The following is a 7683-nucleotide window of genomic DNA, read 5'->3' as shown; positions in this document are numbered from 1 at the left end:
CCAAAGAAATTCTCGCACTGTAAAGAAAGTTCTAGGACCCACAACAGATTTCCAACCTGGGGATCTGGCAAAGGGACTGAGAACTCCCAAAGAATTTGACTTTGGAGGCCAGTGAGATTTGATTACAGAACTTACACAGGACTGGGGAAACAGACTCTTGGAGGGCACAAACAAAACTATGCCATAATGCACATCAATATAAACTTTACCTCAAGAAAAGGAGAAAAAAATCAAAAGGAGACAAGAAACATTTGAAAGCCCAGACACTTCTAGACCCTTGCTATTCAAGTAGTGTGGTCTAGGGACCAACCACATTAGTATTATGTGGAAGGGTGTTAGAAATGCAGAATCTTAGGCCCTACACAAAAATCTTAGGTTCAAAAGGGAGGGGATTATATGTATACCTATGGTTGATTCATGTTGAGGTTTGACAGAAAACAAAACTTTGTAAAGCAATTATCCTTTAATTAAAACATTAATTTAAAAAAAATAGTCTAACAAGCTGCCAGGTGATTCACATGCATATTAAAGGTTGCAAAGTACTATTGGGACCTATAGAGGAAATTTATATTTAGGGAAAACACCAAAACACCATCATTCTTCATCTGGTATAGGATACCAGTAGCCATAGCTGAGTGGAAGGTGATTCCTAATGATTCTCTTTCAGAGCCCTCCAGTGTGATTAAATCAGCTTTGCCTTTAGCACTTGTCTTACAACAAGGTCTAGTATGAAATTGGAAAACTGTTTACCCCTTTCAAAAAGGTTCCTGTGCTGCTTAATGATGCTTGAAATTCCTTTAACAGAGGAGAAGGATCTTTCATTGGCCAAATAAACAAATAAATCTTTCCCAAATAAAAAATAAATAAACCTTCAATTTCCCAAAGAAATAAAAAGCCTAAAGAGCAATGCCCAAAAAAGGTAAAACAGACACAAAAAGTTAAACATACTAAAGTGAAATCCAAAAACAAAAATGAAAGACTGATTTTAGTATCTGCTGCTGCTGCTGCTGCTGCTAAGTCGCTTCAGTTGTGTCCGACTCTGTGTGACATCATAGATGGCAGGCAGCCCATCAGGCTCCCCATCCCTGGGATTCTCCAGGCCAAGAATACTGGAGTGGGTTGCCATTTCCTTCTTCAATGCATGAAAGTGAAAAGTGAAAGTGAAGTTGCTCAGACGTGCCCAACTCTTAGCGACCTCATGGACTGCAGCCCACCAGGCTCCTCCATCCATGAGATTTTCCAGGCAAGAGTACTGGAGTGGGTTGCCATTGCCTTCTCTTTAGTATCTGCAAGCCTTGCTAAAAAAGGAGTCAAGAGAGGAGGAAGGTATTTAGTGTCTGTATCTTGTTCACTACAGAGATAACAAGACAGAAAAAAGGGAAAGGAATGTAGGAGAAAACAGAATTTAAAGCAGGAGAATTTTTGTAGAGCAAACATTAGCCACTTTGAAATGAAAAAAATTGCTCACATAAATTTATGAATATTTTTTAAATCCTAACTTTATACTGAAGTACTTTACTTCCATGGTTTTGATAGCCCAAGTTTTATCCAATAACCCAAAATAAGTTTATAACACAGTGAACTACAATCTCAGCATCACTGGTTCAATCCGTAGGCAGCATATCCAACAAATGGAAGAGATAGCCCCAGGAGGCTATGTTGAAAAGAAGTTCCCTGGTAGGTGTGCCATTTGGAAAAATCAGGACAATGAAAGAGCCTTTTTTTTCTGGGAACTCAACCTGTTACCAGCTGATAGCCATCTGAAGAGGCACTTTTCTATAAATCACTATAATTTAAAAACCAAATGCTTTGAAACTCCTTCTGCCAGATCAAATCAAACCGACTCTCAGTTGGTAGAAGGCCCAGATGTGAGTTTCATAACACACATCAATTACTATCTAATCCATCACTTGCAATGGCTGAATGTGCTCAGCACCATTCCCAAAACTAGTGTCATGGAAACAACAGCATCTAGGTAGAAGTGGAATTAAAAAAATCTCTAGTCACTGTCTGCAAAGCATTAGTGGAGCATGTGTAAGCGCATGTTCAGTTTGGCCTTTTAATCTCAAACAATATCATCTCTTACGCTATTTAAAGCCCAAGTTGTAGGCAGTAAGAAATGTTGTTATATAAAGAAAGTATTGATTTATATAACAGTAATTTCATAATGCTCTGTGGATACTTTCTCTGGTAATAACCAAAATTTTCTAGACAGTGATATGGTCACTCACGTGACTGTCAAAGTCAGTGATATACACATGGGTTCCCTTTCACTTAAGAAATGCTGATTTGTTTGTATCTTTCACATTGCCATGGGTGCTTTCAACAAAAAACAATATTTCAAGTCCTTACAAAGTGAAAAAGCTGACATAAACATGAAATAGTAAATAGGCCATTTGAATAACCAAACTATCCTCACAGCTGATCTCTAGTCCCACACAGCCTGGTGGGGTTGTGTCAGCTACCACTTCCTTTTCTGCTTGAACTGTGTAATTTAACCAAGGACAATTGCCCTGAGAGCTTGTCACCATCACGAAAATTTATCTAGTGCTTAGGATGTGTCAGTTACTGCTGTATATTTTACATGTATTACTCCATTTCCTACTCATAAAAATCATATGTGGTAAGCAGTATTACTGTCCCCATTTTATAAATGAGGAAATGGAGGCCAGAGTGCTTAAAGAACGTGTGCAAGGTCATTGAACTAACTGTACTGGGTGCTTAACAGAGTACAAGTCCCATTCTTCCTTGTTCCATTTCCTACAGCTCCATATATTTTGACTGACTCCCCCCACTAGCCTTCCTGACTAGCTACAATGTTATCAAGTAGAGAATCAGACCACCTCCACCACAAAAAAGAAAAAAAAATCATAGACACAGGAAGTATCACTAGAATGATAGTTCCCAGAGACTAGAAGGAGAAAGGAATGGGGAATTATTATTTAAAGGGTATAGAGTTTCAGTTTTAGAAGATGAAAAGAGCCTTGGAGATGGATAGTGGTGACGGTTGTGCAACATTATGAATGTTTTTAACACCAATAAACTGAACATTTAAAAATGGTCAACATGGTAAATTTCATGTTTTCTGCATTTTACCATGATAAAAAAAAAAAGAAGGAAACGAATCAAGAAGACAGCCATATGAATAGAGAAGATGCACAAGTACCATTAGGGAGGCTTTCTCCTACCAATCCTTGGAAGGAAAGTTATGACCAACTTAGCATATTAAAAAGCAGAGATTACTTTGCCAACAAAGGTCTGGATAGTCAAGGCTATGGTTTTTCCAGTGGTCGTGTACGGATGTAAGAATTGGACTATAAAGAAAGCTAAGCACCAAATAATTGATGCTTTTGATCTGTGGTGCTGGAGAAGACTCTTGAGAGTCCCTTGGACTCCAAGGAGATCCAACCAGTCCATCCTAAAGAAGATCAGTCCTGAGTTTTCATTGGGAAGAACTGATGTTGAAGCTGAAACTCCAATACTTTGGCCACCTCATGCGAAGAACTGACTCACTTGAAAAGACCCTGATGCTGGGAAAGATTGAAGACGGGAGGAGAAGGGGATGACAGAGGATGAGATGGTTGGATGGGATCACCGACTCAATGGACATGAGTTTGAGTAAACTCCAAGAGTTGGTGATGGACAGGGAGGCCTGGCGTGCTGCAGTCCATGGGGTCGCAAAGAGTCAGACACAACAGAGCAACTGAACTGAACTGAATTCCTACCAATCAGTTTAGCTATTTAAAAGAGCATCCACAGAGCTGGCTTTGTACATGTCCAGATGTGTTAGCTTTGGAAATACAAAGCCTACTACCTCCTGGAATACACTGCTTGGGAAGATTGCTCAAGAGACACAACCACATGGAAATCACTTCAACAAGACCATCCACATCCCACCAAAGGTAAGCTTCTCTTGTCGACCCACTCTGAGCATCAGGATCTTAACTGTACCCCTGAGGAATCAGTCTAAAGATTTCATGGAAATGACAAAGGATTAACTAATAGATTCCTTCCTATGGAATAATGACCATAGACAGTGTTTTATACACTTAACCTAAGCAAAAATCATACAGAAGAAAATATAATGTTAATCTGTCTTAGAACAACTTACTGTAGTATTCCACCAATCCTGCTCACTATATAAATATTTTTCCTTCACATCAACTCCACTAATTAAAGAACTGGTGAAGAGGCATGTACCTACATACCAAGAAGCTCTACCTGGGCTCCCTCATCAACCACATCATCCATGCTGGGAGAAGGACAAATTACGTCCTCCTGCACTGGGCTCCTGTAGAGGAGGCTGGAGATTCCACTCAAATCCTCTCCTCCAAGTGGGGATGACTCCTACACTTCTGAAAAGGAACTGACCTTTGAGCCCAGCTATGAGCCCCATTTGGCAGTTGTCAGCGGCGGGGGAAGCCGTGGCTGTCACTCAGAGTCGTGAGAAGTGCAGAGCCCAGCCCCCGCAGGGGTTCTCTGGTCTTCTACGTGAGTGAGTCTGACGAGGGTAAATCCATCCGCCATTCAAAGCCGGGCCTCAACTGGGCTTGCCTCAACCGGGCAACACAGGCCGGAGGCTCCCCGCCTGCCTGGCACATCTGCTGTGGGGCACTTGCGGCTTGCTCCATGTCCTCAACCGTCACCTGCTGTTGGCCAGCTCCCCACAGGGCTGCCACCTCTACCTCATCTCCCCTCATGACTCCTCTATCCTCTCCAACTCTTTCCACCATCTCCAGCTCTTTAACCAGATCACCTCCAATGTGACATCTAGCTTCTTCCAGGATTCCTGCATCAGCAGCTTCTCCCTCATGACTGACTGCTTCCAGGAATCGCTGCAGCCACCTGGAGGGCCTCCAGCGACCCTCTTCCAGCGTCTGAAGACGTGCCCCACCTGGGTTGGAGGTCACTTCCGGCGTGGAGCTGGAGCCGCTGCAGGCCTCACAGAGGAGGCCTACCACATGGGCTCGGAGGGCCGCCAGCAGCAGGTCCCTGAGCTGAGAGCCTGGCTCTTCTCAGGGGTGAGGAGCCGAGCACACGCTGGGGGAGGGCTGGGCAGGACGTGCGGGTGATCAGGGAGAGGCCCCCCAGGGTCTGAGCCCCAGCCTGAGGTGCCAGGCTTGGTGGCTCCTCCTGCAGTACCTCAGGTGAGAGGGCCCCGCCTAGGAGCACAAGGCCCACTTGCGCGAGAAAACCAGTGGGGATTTCTTCCTGAAGCTACCGTGGAAATCCATGAGACCAGAGCAGGAGTGGAGGAAATCGCCCCACAGGATATTGTAGCCTTGTCGCCAGAGACAAGAGCGTAGAGCCATTCCCATAGGACCAACAAATTCTTATGGAGTCTCGAGAACCAGGGTCAGGACCTGCCGCACAACATCCTCCCCACCAGAGGCCTGTGTCACAGCAAGTTTCGCTACCTCCAGGGCAGGACTGACCGTCTCTCTCCCCGATTGCTCCGAGTCACTCTTCACGAGGCTGGTGCCTCTGCTGTTTTTGTGGCCCAGCCTCCCGCTGTTGTGGCTTCAAGAGCGGAAACTCAGAAGATAATGAAGCGGCAACTCCTACTGCTCCCAAAGGTGCTGGATCGGCCCCTCCGATACTTCCCAGACTCCCACCACTCCGGCTCTCTCTGCTTCAGCGTCTGGAGGGAATATGCCCCCTCCCCGATGGCCTTCGGCTGTAGAAAGCACTGTGGATTTTGGACAGCCCCCCACCCCCACCCCGGACGTGGGGCTGGACACCTCGTGCCTTCTGGCTGTGGATCCGGTGAGATCCTCAAGCACTTGGACGAGCTGACTTTGAAGCTGAGTGTGGAGGATGTGCCCACAAGCTGCCCGGTGTGTCCCTGACCCGCAGCTCCTGACAAAGCTCTGGCTTTTCCTCCCAACCCCTCAACCCTCCATGACTGCCTCACCACGTGCAGGAGGTCCTAGGTCTGGCGCTGGCCTCAGAGCCCCACAGCCTTTCGCTCCGACTCCCCACTACCCCACGCGTCCCCACGGGCTCTGGGCCCTCCACATGGACCCAGACCGGACCAGCAGCCTGGAGATCCTGCCAGAGGAGGGGGAGGAAGCTGCAGGCTCCTAACGCTATTGGGCCTACTGAGCCAGTGTGTAGGCTTGGCCCTGGAGACGAGGCCTGGGGGCCCCTAGTACCCTCTGACCACTCGGCCGGGTTGATCTCGTGACCTCAATCCGGCCAGTAAAGTGTAAGCGATACCGGGGTGAGTGGCCGGGGTCGTGGAGGCCGGGCTCTCACCTGCCTGAGTTTGGGGCTTTTGGAGGAGTGAGGGTGGGGGTGCCCAGGTGCGACCTGCTACTTAGTAGCTCCGCGGGATGCATCCTGGCCAGAACAGAGAGGCAAGGGCCTACAGAGCTGCTTACTCCTGGGATCCTGTCTACCAGCTTGTTCTGTGAGAAAGATAACTCGTGTTTAACAGCCCCCACCAAAAAGAGAGAGAGAGAGAAGGAAAGAATTGGGAAGACTTCCCCAAGCCGAGGGAAATGTCTCTGCTCTAAATTTCAGTTCAGGTCTCTCCTTACACTATCCATCAGACTCTGTGTGCTCCACACTATCCTTGTCATGCCTGTGCCATTTCCTCATATCAGTTCCCTTATTTCTAATTCCAGGCAATTTTTAGCCTTTGCTTTTGCTTTATGTAGGACATGGTTTGAGTATATAGTTTACAGCAATAGTATTTCTAAGAACGCTGGCTTCCTCCAGTGCCTTTTACAGTATTTCAACTCAGGAAAGACTTCATTTTCAACATTCATGGTCCTATAGTGATGTTCTTGCCTATATGTCTGTGCTTCAGGTGACTGTCAGTCTTGCCCCCTACATTTGGTCTCCATGAGACAATTGGAGAAATGTTTGTTTTGTGAAAAGTATTTTTTAGTTTGAGGTTTAAACAGAGGATGACTTGTCCTCCCTTAGCTCTGTTTGGGTGAAAATATGCTGTCTTCCTCACCCACCTTTATGACTTATTTCTTATTAACTGTTCTAAGACAGTTAACATATAATCTATCTCAGTTCAGAAGAAAGACTATTAATTTCCAAACTGTACTTTAGGTATCCGGAACAAAACACAATAAAGGGCAAGCTAAGAAATAATTGTGATTCAATTGTATGATTCCCCGAAAAGAGAACTGGCTTCAGTCAGTGCTATCAGTAGCTTTTGCTCTATTCTCAGCCACCCTCCCCTCAGGGCAATTTTTAATGTGCTACAGTAATAAGCTTCTGAATGCTATTATCTAGAAGACTGAAAACCTAAAAAATTCCATAAAGTTGTTAGTTTTGACCAAGAAGGAAGGAAACTTCTTTTCAGTGTCCCAGAATTGAGTATCATTGTCCCGAACTAGGTTACATGCCCACAACTGAACCAACCACATGCCAAAGAACATAATGTGTTAGATGTGGGGTGACGGAAGGTGTTGCACTTAAGCTGCATCCTTATAGACTGAAGGAGCTGAGGAGAGAAGGTCCCCAGAGTAAAATCAAGGTGCTATTACTAGAAAAAGATAAAAGGATACAAGCTACAAGTTGCCCCATCCAGCACTCAAATTAATTAACTCCCCAAACTCAGTTTATGAGATACTTGACAGGAAATTTTTAAAAGGGAAATCAAGTAACATGATGCAGTGTCACAATTTCAACTCTTGACTAATCAGCAAACATAGACATACA

At 45.3% G+C, this 7683-nt stretch overlaps 2 pseudogenes; both read left to right on the top strand.

Moving 5' to 3' along the window:
• The first annotated feature begins 4194 nt into the window (after positions 1 to 4194).
• On the top strand, positions 4195 to 5849 carry LOC138433136 (TBC1 domain family member 17-like; annotated as a pseudogene).
• Positions 5850 to 6335: 486 nt separating this feature from the next.
• LOC138433135 (NADH dehydrogenase (ubiquinone) complex I, assembly factor 6-like) overlaps positions 6336 to 7683 on the top strand; it is a 138620-nt pseudogene continuing 137272 nt past the window's right edge.

The sequence above is a fragment of the Ovis canadensis genome, chromosome 2 (genome assembly GCF_042477335.2).
Source record: "Ovis canadensis isolate MfBH-ARS-UI-01 breed Bighorn chromosome 2, ARS-UI_OviCan_v2, whole genome shotgun sequence".
NCBI lineage: Eukaryota > Metazoa > Chordata > Mammalia > Artiodactyla > Bovidae > Ovis > Ovis canadensis.
The sequence above is the reverse complement of the archived record's forward strand: the minus strand, read 5'-3'. Positions and strand labels throughout refer to the sequence as shown.